The 26,251-nt window shown below is 36.4% G+C and overlaps 1 protein-coding gene across 1 annotated transcript in view; it reads right to left on the bottom strand.

Annotated features, from left to right (window-relative positions):
- Nucleotides 1-26,251, bottom strand: part of LOC120629644 (nucleolar protein dao-5-like) — a 182,904-nt gene that overhangs the window by 100,303 nt on the left and 56,350 nt on the right. The window lies entirely within an intron of this gene.

The following is a 26,251-nucleotide window of genomic DNA, read 5'->3' as shown; positions in this document are numbered from 1 at the left end:
TGCAGTAAATCAATTTTTTAAAAGTATGAAATTAATCTCCATTAAATTATCTCGACAATAGTATGCAAAATATCTTGATTCCGTGAACTAACAAGGCTATAATAATAAAAATAGCCGCCGAAATGAGGCGAAAAAAATTTTTCTCTCTCTCTGATGCTTCGCATCATGAGTCGTGCAATAAATATACTACGACAATACACAACATCTAGCTAAGTAAGCGTAGCTTGTGTTATGGGTACTTAGATAGCTGATGAATATATTTTATGAATATAATACACATAAATACTTATAATACACAGATAAAAACCCAGACACTGAAAAACATTCGTGTTCATCACACAAACATTTTCCAGTTGTGGGAATCGAACCCACGACATTGGACTCAGAAAGCAGGGCCGCTGCCCACTGCGCCACTAGGCCGTTAACTATAAGCATAAATATGCCAAGCCCTTAATCACTAATATAGGCGGCGAAATAAAAAATATGAGGTTTTAAGCTCATTCTTTATTGGTGTCTGCGATAGGTGAGTGGGCAGGGCGACGCGCTAAGTGTTGGCGTGTGGCGCTCGTAAACCCTGCCAGCGGTGGAGCGGCGGGCTTTGGCCCAAGGGACGCGCGCCGGGCGACCTAGCTGATTCGGATCTTTCTGTCTATTGTCTGTCCGAGGCGTAGTTTAAAAGCTCTAAGCGTAGGTACAGTAGGAGCGACTATTTTTTATACTAAGATTGAAGTAAAGATTCTTCATTGTAAAGTCAACATCTGCTGAGGATGCTCCGATGTCGGAGCGAAACGTTCGTAGAGTACGTTGCTTTAGATCTGTCTGGTGTGGAGTATAAAGATTAAAGAAACTTTCAATTCTTAAGCTAAAATAATGTCGATAAACTTTACCAAAAAGTCCAAATTGTAACATCTTTTTTTACTTTTTTATCCACTCTTGGTTTTCCTTGACTGCAATCTTACCTGGTGGTAAGTGGAAATGCAGTCTTAGATTGAAGCGTCATAATTAAAATTTTTCGTTAAAGGCCTCGCTGGGATTCGAACTCGACCCCCCGAAAGTTAAGTCGAATTCCTACCCACTGGACCTCTTCTATTCCTATGAGTATGGTAAGTTAACTTAAACACATACCCCTTATCGGTTTTACGCGGCATCGTACCAGAACGCTAGGGTGGGTACCCACGGCCGAAGCCTCCCAGTAAACAAGACTAGACAAAGTAATTGCTATACATCATATCATTATTATTTTATTAAGCAATAGCCTCTCTCAATGCGACAGCGGCCGCGCGGTGGATGCCGGTGCGCTTTTGATCTGCTACGCGTGGGAAAGTACCACTGCGTTAAGGCGAGGGACTGTGCATGAACGTGAATGTAACCTTTTTTTTACATTAATAATTGATCAAGCAGATGACCCCCTTGTCCTGGTTTTAAAAGCTAGCCTACAAGATCGCTAGCCATTGGCGTAACAATTTATATCTGCAGTTTAACCACTAACTACAATAAATATATACATAAAACAGTCGGCTCAGGGAAGTATGGAGAAAAACTTATACATCGCAGGGCAAGATGTCACTGAGACTTTTGAGAAGAATCTTCTGTCTTCTAAACTACGATCTAGAAACAGCTCTCTTGAGAGCTAATGCTATTGATTAAGTTTTTACCTACATTTTTCGTCTTTAATCTCGTTTGATTATGACTTGTGTTGTATGTTTTTGTAAGCATAATATTAGTTTTTTGTTTAGTTACGCAGAATATTATAGTATGTTCTGCGTAACGTAGTCTTGTCAATGAGGACAAAAATTAGCCTTCTCTACACTAATGGTAAATTTCCGACTGTTATTTGGTTAGTGGGTAAATGATTGTATCTTAACATGCTATCCAAACAACAGATCTGCTGTTGTTCGACTGGAGTGCAATTTTAAGAAGATTTTTTATGGAACTCTGGGAGCGTTTTTTTTTGCATGATTCACGCAAATCGTTCCAAAAATGTCGAAGTATATACAGTCATTACTAAAACAATAATATTAAAAGTAAAATTCACCACTTCTATTCCAGTAGGTATCTTCATTTATATAATTAAATTTTCTTTAACTAACTTATAAGAAACAATTCAACATTCATTTATTTATTTACTTAATAATCACTTTAAAAACGTCAAGTCAGTCTGTTTGCCACTCTACCACCCGTTTAGAGAGATTTAGGAGCGTTATTTTGTCGGAATACTAAACGCACTATAAATAAATAAATAAATATACTACGACAATACACACATCGCCATCTAGCCCCAAAGCAAGCGTAGCTTGTGGTTTGGGTACTAAGATAGCTGTTGAATATTTAAAAGAATATAATACACATAAATACTTATAATACAGCGACAAACACCCAGACACTGAAAAACAATCATGTTTATTACACAACCTTTTTTCAGTTGTGGGAATCGAACCCACGGCCTTGAACTCAGAAAGCAGGGTCGCTGCCCACTGCGCCAGTTGGCCGTCAGAGGTGTGGAGGCTTCGCCTTAAAGCAGGCCACCGTGATCCCAGCACTCAAAAGAGTAATTTCGGCGTCCGAATAATCGTAATTACGCGTTCATTACTGTACCGTGTCGCACACGGACAGAACCAATATCGCAATCACTGTACCATTCAGCTTTAAAGTACACGTCGCTTCAAAGCGGTGACGCGGTGATAGCCCAGTGGGTAGGACTTCGACTTCACTTTCGGGGTACCGAGTTCGAATCCCGGCAAGCATCTCTAACTTTCCAAGTAATGGGCGTTTTAAGTAATATATCACTTGCTTCAACGGTAAAGGAAAACATCGTGAGGAAACCTGCATGCCCGAGAGTACTCCAACACATTATTAACTCTTTCTCTTTCTCTCTTTTTATTTGGTGATAAAGACGAAATTCTTACTCATATTTAAGTATATATCGTATGTTATAGTATATATAATAATAATACATCCCGCCAATAACTTTCTATTGGTTTTCCTAATCCTAAGGTTGCCTGGAAGAGATCGGTACTAAGCGATAAGGCCGCCTTTTGTATCCTACTTTTTAAGTTTTCTCTTGTAACTCAATTTTTTTCCTTTTTGTGGTGTACAAATAAAGTGTATAAATAAATAAAATAAAATAAAACCTAGAACCTCCTGCTTATAAGCCACACAGGACTCACCACTGGAGAAAAGCTGCCAGGAGGAGCAAGCCAGGAGAAAAATAAACTGTTTTTGGTACTGCTCAAATAATTCCCACTGTACCTTTCAGTGTAATCATTGTAAGATACGTCCCCCGTAGAGAAAATGATGCCAACCTCTGACTTCTTACAATAGAATACAATACAATAGTTGTTATTATGATGCTACCGCTGCACGAGTAAATGAAATACTACAATAAATAAAAGTTAATTCGCCGCGGTTGTTTGTATGTAACACAGAATCAAGAACATACAGAAACCGTGTACACGACTAATATTGAAGCATCAAAAACCACTCCACTGTAGTAGTGTTTCTCGAAAAGGCCGTTAGTCACTTCATTCTATTTAGCAGTTGACAGTAAATATTGTACCTACCTCTAAACGTTTACCATACAATGAGGAAAATAAAAATAGTTTATCCGCGATATTCCGCGGATGTGTGTGTGTACTGTTTTTGAACACTCCATGCAATAATGGCTGAATGAGGTTTCTGTATGTTCTTACTTCTAAGTGCGATTTTTATTCAAATGTTATTCGTAGAAAGTCATCGGGAAACCTTCAAGAATAAAAAGGGCCTTTTTTATTACACTACAAGTTAGTCTTTAACTGAAATGTACTTAACTCCAACCTGATGGTAATTTATGATGCATGATGTCTAAGATGGTATTACGAGGGTACGGCAGTTTTTTTTAAATCCACACCCCTAATAATTAATTTATACGCGGCATCGTAACATAACGCTAAATCACTTAGCGGCTCATCTTTGTTGGTAACAAGACACAACCGAAGCCCACTAAACCAGATCAGAGAAAATTCACATATAATAGATTCTCTAATTTCTCCTGTCTGGAATAGAACCCGGGACCTCCCACTTAAAACCACAACGCTCACCGCTGTGTAAAAGTAACCTAAAATAAAAAAAGGCAACCCTAACCAATTGTAACATCTCTATATCTCCTAACACGACATCTCTTTCATAAATGTAATTTTTACTTAACTATTAACTTGTATGTGAATTATTGTAAAATTATCTAACCCTGTTGTATCAATATTATTCTTTGAATTAATAATGCTTAATTTTTCATACTTTCTATGTACGAAACTTTTGCTCGGGATATATAATTACATTTAAGCTTTAAGAAACATAAATTAGTGATATCTGCATATCGTCTGCGAAAGGTGCAGAACTCCTTTGTGGGGTTGAGTATACGCTTTTACAACATGATTCCTAAGGAAATTCTGGACCTACCAATGCATACATTTAAAAAATGTGTAAAAACACATCTAGTACAGCGAGGTTACTATACATTTGATGAATTGGAAGCAGCCAGCCTCGCTCTCATCTCCCGCAAGATAGAAAAAGGATTGTAAATGTTGATGTTGGAAAAGAGCAACTACTGAGTTTCTTGCCGGCTCTTCTCGGTAGAATCTGCTTTCCGATCCGGTGGTAGAGTCACTACAAACATACATACTTGACGTTTCAAAAGTGCTTTAAAGTAGGCCTACTTGAAATAAATGAATTTGAATTTGAAGAAGAAAAGGTGAAAACCCTAACAACCCCGCACCTATCGTAGCCATTAAGTATCCTACACACTCAATACTCGTAACTCAAATATTTTTAATCGCACCTCTACTCATCAATAGTGTGATTGCGTCCCATTTGATGCGAAAATCGCCCAGCGTCAACAGATAAGCAAATAGCAGTCAAGTGCTGGTTAAAGGCTTGAAAACACTGCAAGCGATATATCACATCTTTAAAAAAAAAAAACAAACGAACCCGTTTTCATTAGTCGTAGGTTTTCTTTATAGATCATAGGGGCTAGAAATTCCCATGATTTGCAACTTTGAAATAGTAAAGTTTAGAATAGTTCACCGTGTTATCCTATGTTACCAAAAAAATGAGGTATGAACCGTGAGAGTTGTAAAAAGAACAAAACTATATTCTTGTTGAATCAAAATTTGTTTTATTCAAAAATACCTATAAGAATGACATGCAGTGAAATTATAACTAGGTAAATTCGGTTCATAAATAAAAGCAACCCTACAAAGGTTCCAACCATGCCCTGCACGGGTAGCATGGGCAGCAGGGCTAGCACAGGCAGGAGACTAAAATAACATCCCCCGATTATATCCCCTGACAGGAAATATAATCAGGGGATGTAATTTTAATGTTAATTATTTCCCCTGACAGGGGATATAATCAGGGGATGTAATTTTAATGTTAATTATTTTTTCCTGACAGGGGATATAATTAAGGTGTCCACCTCCTAAAGCACAGGAACATGGGATAAGAGAAGTTTACACCCTTTTTATATTTCTATCATTTATTCTTTTTAATTTTTTTTAAATTCTTAACAATGATCAAAAAAATAAAAAAAAACTTTTAAAAATTTATAAAAAAAAACATCCACCCTCCGCTTGTTGGGTTTTTGAATGCCCAAGCAACCGGCGGTCAGGGCTCCAGAGTGAGGAACCTCCTCACAATACGCGCCGCTTCAACGACTACTGCCTTCTGTATCCGACCCTAATGAAACAACAACTAAGCGAATGCTTCTTAAGATGTTTGTCGAAGCATTTTATTATTACACGTATATTACATTACTTTTATCCTTTCTCCGGGGAGATAATTGTCTCCTTGTGCCTTGCCTCCTCCCGTGTTTTAGCAAGTGGACACATTAATTATATTCCTTGTCGAGGGATATAATTTTTGTCTCCTACCTGTGCTAGCCCTGCTGCCCATGCTACCCGTGCAGGGCATGGTTGGAACCTTTGTAGGGTTGCTTTTATTTATGAAACGAATTTACCTAGTTATAATTTCACTGCACGTCATTCTTATAGGTATTTTTGAATAAAACAAATTTTGATTCAACAAGAATATAGTTTTGTTCTTTTTACAACTCTCACGGTTCATACCTCATTTTTTTGGTAACATAGGATAACACGGTGAACTATTCTAAACTTTACTATTTTAAAGTTGCAAATCATGGGAATTTCCACTTCCAATTTTTCAGCAGTTGCTTTGTCTTATTCCTAATTAAAACAAATGAGAAAATGTAGATAAAATCCGTATTTGATAAAAACCCCCTTCAAATTAGATTCAATTAAACCCCTGTACTGATCAAACGGAGATTTGTAATAATTTGTAATCGTTGTGAAACAAGGAATGTCTCAATCCCTACGTGATTTAAAAAAAAAATAACATTAAACCTACGTAAGTGATACCAAGAATCATCAAGAATGCAAGCTTGTCCCGTACCACGTATCTAGAATAGTGTAAACTACTAAAGATCACCCAGAATCGTTTGAATAATACCAAAAACTACTGGGAGCATAAAATATTACGTTACGTAGAGAGAACGAAATGGTAATGAATACTAGCTTATTCAATGTTTTTTTGCCCATCATGTAATAGTTCTAAGTTAACGAATGTAGTTATCACCATCACCTCACAACTTTTATAATGACATTTGAATAATTCGTTTGTACGAACGCTTACATTATGAGGCATAGATGCCTGTGAATTGAATGAAATATGAATTTTCTATGAAGCTTTACATTAGCTTACGTTTAGCTTGCACTGTACGTTCGGCTTTACGAATGGCATGCCGCATGCGTGGGTGACACCGCGACACCTGCTTTGATGCATTAATAGGGCCGGAGATACGTCATAAAGGATGCCATTCTTTATAGCGATATTGTTAAGTAATGCAACCCTTAAAAGGTCGAGTTAGTTCGCGAATCAATTTCCGTTTTACTCATTCGTTAAGTGGAAAGATTTACTTAGGAGTTATGACACGACTGTCCGAAAACGGATATTTTCAGTGTTTATTTTTCTACCTTAAACTCTAAACCCCTAATACTAGAGATCGCTTTGGTGATAAAACCGCCGGTAAGTTTCTTCTGTTTATGTGTTTGCTTTGTATAAAATGTGTGTGTGCAATAAAGCTTTCAAACAAACAAACAAATGCCTAAAGAGATCTGTAAAAGGTATCGTTAGTGGCAATGGCGATAATTTTTTTTTTGAAAAATTCAATATGGTAGCTTTATTGCGACATTTTCAAAAGAGAAAATTCGTTCAGTGTTCCACTGTTTGTTTTATAACGTATCTACCTACTCGTTTGCTCTGTATTTCAAGGCCGCCTCGCCTGAAGCAAAAAATTATGTAAACTAAGATAATAATTCTTTCACCTTTTTTCCAAAGAATTTTGAAAATATGTCCTTTCAGTAATTCTTTCACCTTTAAAGCATTTATGCTCTGGAACAATCTGCCTGCTGAAATCCGTGGAAGTAGTTCCCTTCCGATATTTAAGAGTCGTCTGAAGGACTACTACCTCTCTTTGAGTGATGAAATTTGAAGTAGATTCTTTATATATTTTTTTTTTTTTTTTTTTAACTGTGTGTTAAAATCTACTTATATATATTATGTTTGTTATATATTTATATATATTATGTATATTTTCTATTTATATATCATGTATATTTTATATTTATATATTACGTATATTTATTTAAATTATATATGTATTTGTATCTTTACATTTTGGTATTTACGTATATCTATCAACACTCTTGGCACTATCCCGTTCTCTTGCTGTAAGTCCTATCTACAAAGGTTGCCTGTAAGAGATTGCTTGCAGCAATAAGGCCGCCTTTGCATGTCTACGTTGTGTACTGTATACTCCTTACTGTTTCTTTTCCTGTATGTTATACGTGCAATAAAGTGTTTCTTCTTCTTCTTCTTCCTTTTTATAAGTAGTGGAAACTTTTATCCGTCTTTTAAATTCCGGTAAAAATAAGAAGTTTAGCCCGGACAAAAAAATTGTTAATAAGCACTTTATTATTTCTTCATAGGTTAATTACTTTATTTAAAATTGAAAAACTTGTATTTGGAGGTCTCGCTCTGTCCGAAAGTTATAACCTTTATTGATCCATTTATTATATCTATTTAATTTAGCTGCCGGTCTCTTGCAATGAAGCATATATATAAAGGTTGCCCGCAAGTGATTGTTTGCAGCAATAAGGCGGCCTTTGCATGTCTACAATGTCCTTAACTGGGAACTTCTTACCGTCTCTACCTTACCTTTTGGTTTTGCGTGCAATTTTTTCTTCTTCATCTGTTAATTTTTTTACATATTCGTACTTTTGACGCCAAGCTGAATTGCGAAGGAAGCCCATCGCTAGAACTAGTTTTATAATAAGCGCTCCGTGCTTTAAAATTAATTCAGTGTGATCATTATTTCATAATCGATTCTCTTTACGCCTTAGAAATGAAGTTCTTATTAAAACTCAACTGTAATCTAACAAACAAAAGACTCAAAATCGATTACTCATTCCGTGATCGACATTTCAATAATCCTGGATAAAACAAATCGCTTAATTCCCATAAAACTAAACTCTAACTCATGACAATAAAGTTTCAAATTGTTTAAATAGTTTAAATCGTGACTATGCAAGCGCGGGTTATTAAAAATTACTAAAGGGTTGATTCATTCTTACCAATTAAAGATGTACCAAGGCAAATACCAATTTAATAATGCGTACACCCAAGACTTTATTTCATTACTAGCGTTTGCACACGACTTGGTCCGCTTACTTTTGTTGATAATTTTATATCCTTACCTTGCCCACAGTTATATAAGGTTTGTTTTGAAAAACAGCTGTTTTACGTTCACACATTGTGCCAACCTACGTTCGGAAGACTTTAGCAGATTTAAACCCCCAAAAGAAAATAAATTATATTTTATTTTATTTATATTAATTCATAAGAGACACCAGCAATTAATTGTAACAAAATTAATAAAAAAAAAAAATGTGAATAATCAATTATAGGTGTAAAAAATAATGCTGTATATTTTTATTTATTTTTTAATTTAATTTTTATTATGGCAAAAGCCAAAATAAAAAAATTAGTTACTAGTTACATATGATAACAATCTTATAATATAGACTAAACATTGCCGAAAAAGTACAGTTACACGTTGCGTAGTTGTAAAGATCTAAACATATATAGGGACAGACAGACAGCGGGAAGCGACTTTGTCTCATACCGTGTAATGATGGTCTGCTTCCATCCAATATTAGGATTCTGAAGTTAATGCTGGCAATCCATTAGATCAATCTCACGTGTACAGATATCCTTAGTTAAAGGTTAGAAAATAAAGTCATGAGATGATTCTATACAAGATGAACATTCCAATTGATGACAGATAATAACAGCCTGCGCGAGCGCCGGGTGTGAGAATATTATAACGTAGTAGTTTATATTACGAGACTATTTTATTTCGTCCACATACTCGTAGCTCTTATGGTTTGGATGTCTAATGATTTGAGCGATGCGTAGAAAAAAAGAAAATATAGAATTTCACTAACTCTTGGATAATGTGGCACTAATTGTGGCAAAAAGCAGCACTAAATGTTATGACAGATGAAAGAAATATAAATTATTTTTGGCCCAGTGCGGATCGGTGGACTCCACACACCTTTGAAAATATTATGGAGAACTCTCAGGCACGCAGGTTTCCTCGCAATGTTTTCCTTCAACGTTGAAGCAAGTGATATTTTAATTCCTTAAAACGCACATAACTTTGAAAAGTTAGAGGTGCGTGCTGGGATTCGAACTCGGCCTAACGAAAGTGATGTCGAGCTCCTACCCACTGGGCCACCACCCTTTCCCAGATATACCTATGTAGTCATGCATAATATTATGATAGACACATGTGAAGAAATTCATAGATTAGTTATAAGGCGTCGTATTAACATATTTTTGCGCGCGTACATTGCAAACTCTGGCACCTGGTTGGGCAGGTCGCTAGGTGATAACAAAAAAAACGTGTGTGTACACGCGTTAGGCTTCTTAGGTGTAACAAGATAAAAATCTTTTAAAAATTTTTATCTTTCGCCTTATTCTACGTTTGTAGAAAAAACGACACTAACAATAGAAAAAATGGAAGTTTTATTACATCGCATTATCTAGTCATCTCATAATCGGACTACCAAGTTTCAGTCAACATTAAAATTTGAAAACGCGCCAAAAGAAGCATAACTTCAAAAATGTAATCTTTAAAGTAAAGATTTACATTACCGACACACTGTATATGATCCGGAAATCCCGATAGGTACCTACACGATATAAGAGTGCGTGGATACAAGCAGGTTTGCGCCCGCGGCGCCTCCCGCCATTGTCCGAGCGAGTTCCTCCCAGGCGCGGGCGCCCCATTGTTAATATTTTCGCCACTTCTAATGTAATGGTCCATTCATACGCGCTGTTATGCAACTATTATGTTGCGGCCGCGATATAGTACGCGCCTTGTGGGATGATAGCTATCGCGATAGCTATGTATGCAGTTCACTTATGCCTGAAGTTAATAAAATATTGGATAGAAGCAGGCGTTACTTTGCGGAATTCCATGTTGTATCATAAACATAAAGCTTTATTGAAGTTATACTTCTTTTGGCGCGTAATGGAAAAATGAGGAGAGTAAATTTTTACGATGCGCGCGCTATAGTCAACAAATTTTTTTCCAATTAAAGGTTTGACACTACACTTTGAATTGTCAAAGTCTGCGGGCTCATTTCGGTGATTTAATTGATTCAATTGTACAAACAAAAATCTCAAATTTTAATAATGAAACTTGGTTTTCCGATAATGATAATAATAGATTACTAGATAATAACTAGATAATGCGATGTAATAAATCTTTCTAAGTATTAAATACCTTTTTATTAGCTTCACTTGTATGTATGTTTGTATGTTTGTAACCGACTTCTTTGGGCTCGATGTTGACCTACTTTGAACAATCAGATTTGATTCAAATTTTGTAGACATATCGAGGACCGATGACAATACACTAATCTGAGAAGATTTTTCAATAAAAAAATTAGATTTTTTACTTTTTTCGAACTATTAATTACAATTACAATAATTACTTACAGCGCCATCTAGACCCAAATGTAAAAAACCCTAGACCCAAATGTAAAAAACCTATGGCGTTTCCAACAGATGGCGTTCGCGTACCTAGCAAATTCCACAGAAAATATTAAGCTACTAGATGGTAGAGGGCGTTAGCTGTAATTTTTAACACTATTCTTAATTTAAATTTATTAAAATTTATTTTCTATTTTTTTGTTCGGTTTCCTATAAAAAGCGTGTTTTTTAGTTTTTAATAAACTATTATTTATTCTATTGTTAGAGTAGTTTTTTCTACAAACGCAGAATAAGGCGAAAGATAAAAATTATGAAAAGATTTTTATCCTGTTACGCCAAAGAAGTAGATAGTAGAGGATCGAAACGCAATGTTTCGATCCTCTATAAAGCGGACAAAACCGCTGGGAATAGATAGCTAGGACTAGAAAACCTACACCTGTAGATTGATATTGCCGTTAGATTTATCTCTCTATCGTCTTATGATTTCTAATCGATGCATGTCGGTCACATTCACCAGCATGCATATTCATGGTGCATAAAATAGAGGTCTCTTTACTGGAAAATAAATTTAAACGTTTCGTTTTAAATAATTTAGATTGTATTAAGATATACTGTTTTAGAATTTCTAATCTGCAATGCACTTAAATTAAATTGAATTTGGATGGAAGCAGGCGCTAGGCGCAATTCCATGATATATTATCAGAATTGAGTTAAATTTTTTATACTACGCGAAAAGTAGAAGAAAAACCTCATTTTGCAAAACATCTTCTAGACAGCGGACATAACGTAGCCAGTAATCATTCGTCCACTACAGAGCACGGGTCCTCCTATAACAACGAGCTAAGGGGTCAGGCTGTCAAGTGCACAAAGTACACTTCACACGCCTTTAAGAACGTTCTGGAGAACGCTCAGGACACAGTATTTTTTTTTTTACGTTAAAGTAAGTGATATCTTAAATAAATAAATAAATATACTACGACAATACATACATCGCCATCTAGACTCAAAGTAAGCGTAGCTTATGTTATGGGTACTAAGATAGCTAATGAATATTTATTTGAATGTAATACACACAAATAAATAAAAAAAAAATATACTACGACAATACATACATCGCCATCTAGCCCCAAAGTAAGCGTAGCTTGTTTTATGGGTATTAAGGTGACTGATGAATATTTTTATGAATAACGTACATAAATACTTATAATATACATATACAAACAAACCCATACACTGAAAAACATTCATGTTCATCACACAAACATTTTCCAGTTGTGGGAATCGAACCCACGGCCTTGGACTCAGAAAGCAGGGTCGCTGCCCACTGCGCCAATCGGCCGTCAAATACTTATAACAAACAGATAAAAACCGAGACACTGAATTTTTTTTTTTTAATTATTTGTTTATTCGCGACTCTTCTTAACAATAAGTATGTCAGCCCCATCGTTCGCTTTACGAAAATGAACACTTCCTTCTTCTCTTATCTTAACTAAAATATCTTCTCTGCATTTATTGGGGGGTTATTTCCCATCAAGCATAAAAGTTAGATTACCGAAATAAAATTGCGGAAATAACGCCTGGGCCGGGTATATTGTGAACGAAGATGCTGATGGAAGTAAAGTAAAAATGTGTGTGTCAGATGTCGTACGCGGCGTAAATCGTGGGTACCCGCTAGTATGAATTATTAACATACAATAATTACGTGCATGATGTAACGACATAGAACGATTTTTGTATACATATTATACACGTTACGTGATAATTTAATTTGATAATTGCAGGAAAAAACCACCGCGGCATTGCATCTTTTACATCTTCTTCCGAGGTTTAATTAAAAGAGAATGTTCAGTGGTCAACTCATTACCACTGAGCCGAAACTGGATAAGGAAGGTACAAATAAGAATAATATTTGATTTTCATTTCAAGTAAGTATAAAAAACTTAAACATCATCATATCAACACATTACCGGCCGACTACACTACAGGGCACGGATCTTCTCCCACAATGAGAAGGGGTTAAGGCCGTAGCCCACCACGCTGGCCCAGTGCTGATTGGTGGACTCCACACGCCTTTGCCAACGCTCCCGTGAATCCATATTTTTAATATTGTGTCTTCGTTAAAAAGCATGCTAATCTGTTTCCTAATGCTCATAATGTGTAGGAAGTAAAAGAAATCCGAATAGGTTGGTCTTAATACACCATCCTACAACAGTGCTGTTTATGAAAAACGCTACTGGGATGTGCATCAATATATATAATAAAATACCAAATAACATAAATTCATTACCGTTCGCGCCATTCAAGAGAAAATTATATGAATGGCTTAACTCTAAAACATATTACAGCATAAATGACTATTTGCAATTTAAAGTATAACTTTATCACATTTTTTATTTATGAGTAGCCTGCCTATTTCCAATGTGCCTAATAGTTTAAATGTTATATTTCACAATTATATTTTAATCGCTTTTATTTAATGTGACAATTCATTAAACTGACTAAGTGTTATTACTTTTTTTTTTTTGACATCAATTAATTGGGCGTATGTAACTATTATATAACATTGCACGCCAAATTACTGGCAATGAACTGTACCCTAAAACAATATGTAAAATCTTATTGACGTCTATTTTGCAATAAATGTAGATTATTAGTATTGTATACAGCCCGACACTGCTCTGTGCCATTTGTTCAGCCTAGCCAATTCGAAGTGGTTATACCGCCACTTGTCGGTCGCCAGAGCCTCGTCGGTTAAACGGCAGGGTGCACCACGTGCAGGTGAGGTTGGCAATTTGGGAGGCTGACTGGTACTAGCCACGCCCACTTACACTTCATACATGCACAAAAGCACTGCATACCCTAAAATTTTTGTATGATTCACAAATGCGAAGGATTTTTCCATTTTATGGCACCTTCCTTCTTTATGCATACCCTGGTCAAAAACCCTGTGCACGCCACCGATCCACCGTAAGTGAAGTCGAAGTCCTACCCACTTAGGTTGATAGGCACTTATAGAACGTGCTCGTTACATGCCATTTTCCATTAACTATCAGTGAATCAACTTAGTCCATCAATCAATACCTACTATAAAAAATCTAGCTACGCCCGAAACCTCCCACCCAGACAAAAGACACGCATTGCACGTTTTTTCCGTTGTCTATCGCTCCAATAATGTCCGTAGGGACTGCATCATAGCTAATAGTAAGGTCCGGACCTCCTCACACAATTGTAGCGATGCTAGATTGCGGGCATTGTTCCACCGGTGGACCACACTCGCAGCGCGTGCCTCGCTCCCGGACACTCCGGGCCTTGGAATCTGCTACGTAAATCGGAGCGTTAAAACGGCAAAAGGGTGTTTATCCTTATTTTAAGCCCTAACTAATCAATTTGATTTATGGCACAAAGTTAGTTGAAAGCATGAATAGTAACTTTTTTATTCTAGGAAAACAATCCGGGGGGGATTTTTACAAAAACTATAATAAAGAAGGTAACAGTTACTAATATTCCCACTTGAAATAGGTATATCAGGTAAAATCGCTCTTTACATATAAAAACGCGGTATAAGCGTATTATCTTGCTCATTAGTGACGACTTCTATTACCTACTTTTTTTTTTATTATTATGTACTAGCTGTTGCCCGCGACTTCGTCCGCGTTTGATTTTGCTTTTTGATGATTAAATTTAGTTGTAGTTCTAAAAATGAAAGTATTCACTATCGCTAAGCCTTAAATGAGGTGTTTGTTTGCTGTCCGCGGAGGAGTTCTGTCCTCTATCTCCAACCACATTCATCAGATCTACACAAAGTTTGGGCAAAAATAAAACACATATTATAACCTCTATCGGTTATAATTTGTCGGAGTTATGGTATAAAATCGTCTAACACTTTCATTCCTTTCTCCCAAAGGATCCGAGCTTAATGTCGGGATAAAAAGTATCCTATTATTTCTAACACTATTAAGAATATGTGTACAAAGATTCGTGAAGAACGGTTTAGTAATTTTTGCTTGAAAGCCTAACAAACAAACTTACATTGACATTTATAATATTAGTATTGATAGGGATATGTTCTTCAGTATATAATATTTTATTGTTATTTATTATTTTATATTTATCTATATTTATCTATTAGAATGTAGGTTTATAAAAATTTGACACCACCTGTCCGTTCACGCTCATTTACTTACTTTTGTATACTACTTCCGTCTGTGTATTTCCATTATTCTTTTATTTCTCTAACTTCATAGTGGTGTAACAATAAAGAGTTAAATAAATAATAATAAAATTATGAAGTAGAACATTTAGTCTCTAATAAACTCTGATAGTGCTGGACTCATTCTGGCCACGTCAAAAAAAGCCACAAGAACGCATTTTACGTCGCGAATCACTTGAAAATTAAAGGGTGTTATTAAATCGTCATTGTGAGGCATAGAATATGCAACTGCGGGGAATAACTAGTCACAAAAATAACATGTTCTTATGAATGTAACAGAAGACACTCATAAAGTGACGCAACAAGACCCTTATCTGATCCGAAAACAAGAAAAAAAAAAACATACAAAAATTGCTCGCAGTTGCGTAAACAAAATATGTCCAATAATAATCGATTCCACGTATTCTACGCTCGAGAGTGCCATAATTGCGGTGCTCACTTGCCGCTACAGGCAATGGGTGCGCCGGTGTGGCAACGCGCATGCGTACACGCTCTCCGAATTGAGAAAAAACCGTTAATTACCTTTTGGGACGAAAAAACCTGCCCGCCTTTTACGGCGCATGGACTAGTCTGAAATACTAGCGCAGGATGTCTTTAAATAGATTCGTTAAGTGCTAGTTAGCTAGAATTATAATTCAGCTTTGAATTGAAGATTTAATTTAAAAAATATATATCTTTATTTATTAAGGACATTAACAAGTTAAACAAAATAAAAAACAAAATCAAAATCGGTTTGGGAAATTCTATGCCACACACATTACACACACACTCCGTTATATAATTTACATAAGAATTTTAAATAGACTTTACACAAAGAGAATATAGTCTTTACAAATGTTTGTTAACCCATTGTTTTTATTGTGAAATGGTACTAAAAGAAAAGTTATCAAAGATTCAACAACAAAACGTTTTGAGGCGCTGGTTAAAGACAGGAGAGGAATCTCAGCCAGATGTATGCAGGCCGGACAGGTGCGGCTAACAATTAGCGGAGTCGATGCCAGAGATACGGTGCCGCTCTGCTCGAGCGAACAGCGCATAGCGGATCGTTGCTATATACACTTAATTTTTTCTAACTTGTCTTATTATGTAAGCAATATTTTCTTTGAATTATTGCTCTAAGCAGCTTTTTCAATAATTTAGAATGAAGAAAGTGAGATGGTGATAACAAATACACCCGGCTAAGTTTGTTGGAGGCTTCTTTTTAGAACAGAGCACGTTTGGCACCCGCGTGGTTTTAATTTTAAGTTTACAAACGTGGTTATCGCCATAATTACACTACCATGTACAGATTTATATGTAATATACGCATCAAAAGTGGGCCATCTATGAATTAAAATCATTGCAAAATATATTTATGACTTTGAGTTTGACTTTGACAGTGCCCATATTATTTAATGCATAGACAGAAAGCTTAGAAGAAGCGGTGATAGCGCAGTGGGTATTAGCTCGACTTCATTTTCGGATGGCGCAGTTCGAATCCCAGCACGCACCTCTAAGTTATGTGCGTTTTAAAGTAATTAAAGATAGAAAATATCGTGAGAAATCCTGCATGCCTGGGAGTTCTACATAACGTTCTCAAAGGTTCCACATACCTCCACTGTCCACAAATCCGCACTGGGCCAGCGTGGTGGACTACGGCCTTGACCCCTTCTCATTGTGGGTGGAGACCCGTGCCCTGTAGTGGGCCGGTATAGGGTCGATACTCGCATAGACAGAGCAACCAATGAGTGCGGTGTGGGAATCTCGGCTTTGCTTGCGCGCCGATATTCTCAAAGAGTATACAAAGTAGTTGACTCATTAGGTATATACTCAATATACATCTGGTTCAAGAATCATCTACGCGCTCAATCATAGACCTCGCCATTGCTTTCCATTAGACATGATTGTGGTCAAGCGCAAGCTTATCTTGCAAAAAATACCATGACAAAAGAGGCTTAATGAATTCCACATCGTTGGATGGCTGTGACACCGTGAGCTAGGGTACATCATTTATATTCACAACTATGAGTCCACTCTTTGCTCGAGTGACTGATAGAGATAGGGCTGTCGCAGAACGAAAAAGTTTACCCCCGTTTATTATTACACATATATTATTATTTGGATATTATTTCCACTTGTGCGCCGGTGCTCTGAGAGTTGATAAAGCTGTGGGAGAAGATAAATTGTTATCCTTTCCCCGGGCATATAATTGTCTCTTACCCATGCTAGCCGTGCGGACGATACCAAAAATGAAATCCAAATCGATAGGTAAAGTACGAAACGAAAGTTATTTTTATGAATTAAATGCCCTTTAGAGGTTATAAGTAGACTAAAATCTTTACTAAACAACTACAAAAAGCTTTTAAATTTTTCTGAAATAAAAAACACTGGAACGAAGAACACTGGAAGAAGACGGGACAATTGCTATGGAAATTAAGCTTAATTTGCTATAGTAATAATAACAATAATTGTTAAGCACTTAACAATTATTCATTGTAAAGTCAACATCTCCTGAGGATGCTCCGGCCGAAGATCTGTTGTGTGGTTGTGTGGAGTATAAGGCTTGAAGAAATTATAATTTACACCATACAGATTCTCCTGCTTTTCGCGGACTATAGCCAATTAAGCTTATTTTTCATAATAGTATTTTCGCAAGTGACGCCTGCTTCTATCCAATATTTTAAATCGGGACAATTGTATTAGAAAGTCTTCTTTGTATTCTGATTTCGCTGCATTCTTGGTATAAAATTAACCAACGCTCGACATGCGTGAGATTATATGAAGTTGACAACCCTACGCAGAAAATAGAGATGGTTCTGTAGATAAAACAAGATTTGCGCTAAACATAAGCGCAAACACTGAAAAAATAAATCAAAAGTGCGCCAATTGCCTGCGCGGAGTTAAAACGCAAATGCGTTCTATATCAATTTGTGGATCTTCAATGAGTATTTAACTCGAAGCCTATCTCGCTTCAATGTCTGGCAGCTAAGGTAAAACACACACCTACGACTTGTCGCACGACAAATTATCGCTAAACTAATTTTTTTTTTCTAATCTTGGTGCTTTTCATGATACTTTTTTTACTATCACATTCTTGAAAAGTTTGACGTCAAATTTGAGAATCTGTTTTTAAGGTAGTTATGGCTGTAATGCTTTGCAATGATATTTGTAATTTTATGTGTAATGCTGTAGTATATCAGCATCTATATACCAACTTATGTTTATTATATCGATTAAACATCATTAGCCAGCGCGGTGATAAAAATGCCCGATGTTCCAATGTAAACAGTTTAGGTATCAAACGCGTAATATATTTTTATTCCACTAAAGGGTAGCCAATGTCTGCAATCTCATCTAGTGGTAACCTGTTAGCGGATACGGCGGTTATATTAATAATAATAATAAAATTTTATTTAAGGCATAGCCCATACACAGTGCACTTAACATTTAAAAAAAATAACATAAAAAGAAGCACAAATTATACCGGCCCAACAAACCAGGCTCTTGATGTGGCCCTCCTATAGCCCGTGTGTGCACCATTCCAGCACCTCCAGAAACATTCCAATTTTTTTAATTATAAATCAGCATCAGCGACCATTCATTTTTTAAGCAGACTCCTGGTGGAAATTTACAAGATAAGTTCTTACCATGCTTGACTGTGACAGCACAAAAAGTCGCTCGTGTGGTCAGGCTATCTCAAAGTGAATCTCGCCTGAATGTCTGACAGAGCCGGGCCGTCTCAAGTCGCAGCCACTGCTTTAAATCTCAATCTATATCAACTCTTTGGAATTCTTGACTTTTGTTTGGATAAAACTTGTTATAAGATTACTTATGCGTTTCAGTTGCTTTTTAACTTGTTGGTATTTTGTTTGTCAATGTCCTTCGGTTTGCTTAGCGAAATTAAGGTTAATGATTCATTTTTTTTATTTTTTTTATATCTTACTGGACGGTACGGGAGTTATAGTGATTATGGTGACGGGGAGTTGGTCAAAAGTTCGATAAATGTATGGGAGCGTAATAAGTTTCGGTTGTTCTCAAATTGTTAAATTTGTGCAAACGTCGGTGTTAACATTATAGTACAAGAGCTAGCGAACTTACGTTTCAATTATAAGGTTTTAAAGAAAAGTTTAAAATGCTCTTTTCGTGTTATGTAATTGTAACTAGTGTTTAAAAGTTAACGGATGGTTTAACTTCTGTGCTGCTGTTTCGAGTTCAGTGGCGTGCGTAGAGGATTTGCACAGGGTATGCAGATGGTATAAAATGATGAATATCTCCAGTACGAGTTATACGAGTAAATACTTAAAGTAGAATTTTAATAACTCTTACACTGGCTATTCTTATGTTTTTCTTACCACGTACTGGAGATTTTCTTCATGCACGCCACTGTTCGAGATCCAGCATTGCCTGAATTCCCATGTGTTTAGAAAGAAGATATATTCTATACTATTAAATTATATAATATAATACAAATTGCCAAGTGAATTTTATTAAAACAATTATACCTACCTAATAGTTCGATTGAGCAGAAACTAAAGTACCCTGTTATGAGATTATTCGAGTCCGGATTTAATTTAAGAGGCTAAACATACATTTCTGAAATAGTTAGGTACTCGATCATTAAATCCACTTTAAAGGTATGCGTTTTGCAGTTCACCTTGATGATTTTGTCTTGATTATTTCCTGCAAATGGTTCGGTATCCACTAATAGCGTAGTTACTTTAGGATTCTTTGATAAAAGCAGTTTTATGTGATTCGGTTACTCCTGATTTAAGATTTTGTGGACTTTTTGCACATTCAGATTAATATTGAAAATTGATTTACTTCAATGGACTAGTTTATGTTATGTTATTATGTTACTTTTGAAATGTTAAGCCAGTCTGTTTGTTGTGACTACCACCGGTTCGGGAGGCCGATTCTACCGAGAAGAGCCGGCAAGAAACTCAGCAGATTGCTCTTTTTCGACATCATGTAACACACAACTTACCATCGGAATTGAGAGCGGAGCGTCCTGCTTCCAAGCAGCCTCGTCGTTAAGAAATTCAACAATCGTATAGTAACCACAATTTATTTAATGTGTTTTAACGCATTGTTTACGCAACTTATGAGTTGGCAAAATTACCTGTTGAATTAAACAGTGATTTAATTTCAGCCCTATTCAGAAAACTTTCCCAACAGGCCAACTCGTGAACTTCATACAAAACACGATTTAACGCCGGTGATAAGCTGGGCGCATATTGGGTATGCAGTCTGCAGAGGACTGTGGGATTACTAACATAGCTTAAAGCAGTATTAATTTTAAAATGTCAGATTCTTAATACGCAGATACCCGTACGTACGTAATGATGTCCCTAAACTGGAGATTAATTTAAGAAACAAGGACGTCAATGATATCACGCTATAGCGGTTGGCATCTATCAGAAAAGTTTTTAAAATATATATTTTTTTGAATATTAATATTGACGGACCAAGTCAATTGGTGATAGCACAATGGGTAGACTTCGACTTCAGTATAGGGGGCGAGTTAGTAACTGGGGGTAATCCCAGCATGCGCCTGTAAAGTTCTGTAAAGTTGTTTTCTAAGTTATGTGCGTTTTAAGCAATTAAAATATCACTTGGTTTAACGGTGAAGGAAACCTGCATGCCTGAGAGTTCTACATAATGTTCTCAAATGTGCGTGGTGTCCACGCACTGGACCAGCGTGCGAGACCCGTGCCCTGTAGTTGGCGGTTATCGGTTGATATGATGATGCAAATGGCCGAAGTGAACAACCTTAAACAGATTAACACTTTGCAGGGCATTCAAGGTACGCGTCCTGCAACGTGCCGCCTTTTATGTACCAACCTGAGTCATAGGTGGTAATCGCCATGTCGTTGTGATAACACCGGCAACTACGCCCTTAAGACCGCGGTAGTACTTACTTCTTCGTACGAGATCTGTCGCAAAAAGCTCTACCTACCATTATAAACTTTGAGTACGTAATATGTATCAATCAATCAATGGCCTGTACGTCTTGAGAGACGGTTCAAACACTGTCTAAGCGACACTTCTTTATTTATTTGGTTTATATGGCCCATCACTACGCACTACACTATAACATACATAGAGTATATAAACCCAAAACTAAACTAATTTAAAAAAAAAAGTTACAAATTAAAATTTCTGCGTCCAGGCAGCCCTACGTGGAGTTTAATATACAACTTGTGAATTGGAGAGTCGTATCGATTTATTAGTGCTTTTATTTTTTTTCTTTGTATGGATAAATAAGCAGATGCGCGAGCGACATTTACGACCGCAAATATGGCAGTTGAACCCTTCGGCGCAATCTGGAGATCCTGTGGTATGCCTTCGTATCCTTTTCTAAGCAAGAGCACCAAGCCAAGCTTCGTCACAGATACGGCATCTCTCATTAATGCTCTTGCGCCATTTAACTCTTTCCTGCTTAAAATTACTCGTTTATACGCCAATATTTCGCCGTCAATCGCCGACATTTACGAAATATCGAGCCATTGTGAGTGGACAACACCACGCCTCCGGTGGCTTGAACCGAAATGCCAGTCGCGCCATTTGTCAGCGTTTTATAGTTGATGTTTTAATTTAAAAACCGTACGATGATAATTTTATCTCACTTCGAAATTGATTGCGCACTTATTACGAGCGTGGTGTGATTTAAAATAACTGTTAATAAAAACTTTTTTATTTATTAAAAGTTTTTTCGGGTTGGCATTTAAAGATCATGAATTTTAATTTATTTTATTTTTTTCCCCACTACAAGTTAGCCCTTGACTGCAATCTCATCTGGCAGTTAGTAATGATGCAGTCAAAGCGGGCAGCGGGCTAATCTGTTAACAATAATACATCTTTTTTTTGGAAAAAAAACCACATTTTAGGTATATATATTATAGTTTATTGCACCACCTACCTGTTTCCTATGTTTTTTTTTCCTTTTGCGTATTGCCTGGAAGAAATCGCTATGTAGCGATAAGGCCACCAAATTGTACTCTCTTGCTTTGTGTATATCTCTGTTACTACTTTTTTCTTTGGTGTACAATAAAATTATATTTATTCATTCATTCATAAATAATGACATATAAAGTACATATAACCCAATAATATACCAGTAGGCAGTAAGTACCTACATAATAGAAGATTTTAAATTAGGTATCGCAGTTTTGAAAATACATCCTCAGCTGTACTAATCTAACCTAACTAGTGGTTAGAACTTCGGAATCACTTTCCGAGGGGGCCAAGTACGAAACTTAGCACCCACCTCTTTCCTAAGTTCGTGAGGAAACCTGCAAGTCCATAAGAGTTCTCCATAGGTTTCTCAAAGGCGTGTGATGTCCAGCAATCCGCACTACACCAGCGTTGTGGACTAGGGCCTAATTCCTTCTCAATGCGTAGACGTGCTTAGCGAGTCGGAGATTATTTGATAGCCAGTAAGAGTCCCGAGGACAAGCAGTTTTACTCAGTCATCAGTGATTGGCCTAACCTTTCTGCTCCAAAGTACTACGTTGCTACAATGAGTGTGGGCAAGATAAGTTAACTAACTATTTACCACTGCCCTCAGCCTATTAAAATCACGTATGTAAGGCCTCCTCTCTCATAGAGGAGAGTAGTTTAGTTCTTATAGAATCCACGCTGCTTTCGCACTTTTATTTTTTTATACTATGACAATACAAACATCGCCATCTAGCTCCAAAATAAGTGTAGCTTGTGTTATGGGTACTGAGATGACTGATGAATAATTATATTCTCTATATTATTCATAGAATTCTATGAATAATATAGAGAAACACACGGACACTGAAAAAATGAATGAATATTGTACACCACATAAACATAACAAATTAAAAGTAAAAATTTACAATTTGGCAGCCTTATCGCTACATAGCGATCTCTTCCAGATTCTTCATTCATGTAAATTACACAAACATATTTTTCCAGTTGTGGGAATCGAACCCACGGTCTTGGATTCAGAAAGCAGGTCGCTGCCCGCTGCGCCAAACTGCCGTCAAAATGGGGGTGGGAAACGCCAGTTTCCCAATGGCGTTCAGCTTTACACTGAGTATTCCAACAATCTATGGATTCATCCGGGAACTCGTACCAGAAGGAACATGCGAAGTGTCAGTAATAAAGACAGAGTCCGATAGCTCCACGTGCTCTCTGCAGCACGTAGTTAAGGGCATTTCGGTCCTCCGAAGTTTTATTACTTTCAGTGTAACTACAAAAACACGATGTAAGTATTGTTCAGCAAAGAAAACCTGTTAAAGACAGAATCAAATCTTAATTGCAATGTTACGAAACCGATAACATATTTCCCATACGCGTTACGTACTACGCGCCACAAGAACTATGGTACAATACCATAACACAATACGTTTCCCATAGCCTAAATAGTACAAACTATCACTCAATGTAATAACACTCTTATTTCTAACGGGTGAAGAGCTATATTATAATATTAGGCGAGTAAACCTAGTAGACTCTCACGCGCCTAAGCAATAGTATTCAGATCAGTAGTTATCAAAGGAATAATTAAGTATTTACAGAGCTGCTAATTGTTTACTAACAAAATTACTATTGTTGAAATTTTCCGCATTAGTAAACAGCGCGAAGACATTGGATAGAAGCAGGCGTTACTTTGCGGAATTCCATGATATATTATGTAAATTAAGCTTAATTTGCTATAACTCCGCTAAAGCTAATAACGCTAATACGAATGTTTCCCGACCATGTTCTATAAAAACGGCAAAAAAACATGTCTGTTGTATGGGAGCCCCATGAATATTTATTTTATTATATTTTCAGTGTATTTGTTGTTATAGCGGTAACAAAAACAAATCATCTGTAAATATTTCAACTGTATAACTATCATTGTTCATAAGATGCACCCTGGTGACAGACAGACAGACGAACAAGGTAGTTTAGGTTCCTTTTGCGCCTTTGGGTAGCACGGTAGAACGCTAAACACTCATATTAGTGATCTTTGGTAGGGACTTATGTACGCATGTGTGAAGTTATGCTTCTTTATCACAAAATATTAATGGTTTAAAAAATTACAAAACACAAACTAATTTCTACCGAGTTTCTAATAACTTTTAGTTTACTTTATCTTTAAAAGCGTAATTTTTAGTTTTTCTAAAATTAATCGTTAGCTCAGTAACCATCAAATTTGTTAATATTAAAAAACAGTTAAAGGTAATGTTTGGAAATTAAAATTACTATCATATAACGTATCGACTATGGATGAAAATTACATAATTAAAAAAAAAACCTTTTTTACAAAATTGAAAAATGGAATAATCGTATTAAATTAGTGTAGTGTCAACGGTCCTCGACATATCTACAAAGTTTGTAGATATATCAAGAACAGATAACAGAGATAAGACTGTAAAGCTCAGTATATATAAATACCTCGCACGAGATGGACAGACGACATGAAATGAGTCGCAGGGAGCACAAAACCGTAGCGAGTGAAAAGCACTAGAAAATGCATATGTCCAGCAGTGGACGTCGTGATTAAGATGTAGGTGAATATTACACTTCTGTGCAGGAATATAAAGCTACGAAGGTCCCACTTCCAAATATCCTCTAGCTGTACGAGCTTACAATAAGCTACAACAGGTAGTTCTGTTCGTCTAACTATCATTTCCGGAGGTGTTATTGCAGTTAAGGAAAACTGACATCGAATATAATGTTATACATGTTGTGATTGATGTCAGGTTTCATAACCGCAGATAACGTAACATGCGTACTAGTTTACATGCCTTTCTTTTGTGGTGAGCATAACTTACATGAACTATGTAATTCTGTTTTTGATAATCGTATCACTTGTACTTTGATTACCTGCTGCTATATAACAAATTTGTGTACATACTTTGATTGGAGCTAACTATATGAAACCGAGTGAATTATTTTATTAACTAGCTACGGCTGAAGCTCGTGTCCAGACCAGAAATTTAAAATTCCTTATTGCCTCTGCCAGTGTACGAAACCGAGACCTGCCATATGAAAGACCACCGCGCCCACCACTGCGCCACAGAGGACATCGGGACAAAAACCTATATATATGTCGTATGGGATCTTGTTATTGGGCAGAGCTATATATTTTTACTACAGAAAAGAGCTTTGCGATCGTTATATAAACTTAGATCACGCGAATCCTTTCGTGTCCAATTTAAAGAAATAGGTATACTTACAGTAGCCTCGCAATATATTTATAATAATATATTTTGTTAAACAAAAGATTAGTAAATATAAACAAAAAGTCGCTACAAACAATCGACTTACATGAAACGGACATAAATTAGTGACATCTGCATATAATCTGAGAAAAGTACAGAAATCCTTCGTGGGGATGGGTATGCTATTATAACATGATACCGAAGGTGATATTAGACGTACCTTAACCTAAGTTTAAACAATATATTTAAACACATTTAATCAATCGTGGTTACTACACGATTGATGAATTCCTTAACGACAAGGCTGCTTGGAAGCAGGCCAATCCGCTCTCACCTCTCACAAAAAAGAAAAATTCTTAAGATTATTAAATTAAAATAAAATGATGTTGGAAAAGAGCAATCTGCTGAGTTTCTTGCAGGCTCTTCTCAGTGGAATCTACCTTCCGAACCACTGGTCGAGTCACTACAAACAGACTGACTTGACGTTTCAAAAGTGCTTCTAAACTAAGCCTACTTGAAATAAATGAATTTTGAATTTTTTGAAAGTCTGCGAAACTGAGACCTCCCTCATGGAAGATCACAGCACCCACTACTGCGCCACAGAGTACAAACTATTTATACTTTTTGAGGTTAAGAATTATTAGCTACCACATTCTTAAGCAATCCACGGCGACAATGTTCCTAGAAAAACATTATCAACTACAACATATAAACAAGATTCTTGCTTGCGAGGCTATTTTATTCGCACGGCTGCTCCAGAAAGGTCATA

Source organism: Pararge aegeria, chromosome 2, assembly GCF_905163445.1.
Source record: "Pararge aegeria chromosome 2, ilParAegt1.1, whole genome shotgun sequence".
Lineage (NCBI taxonomy): Eukaryota > Metazoa > Arthropoda > Insecta > Lepidoptera > Nymphalidae > Pararge > Pararge aegeria.
This window is presented reverse-complemented; position numbering and strand designations above follow the sequence as displayed.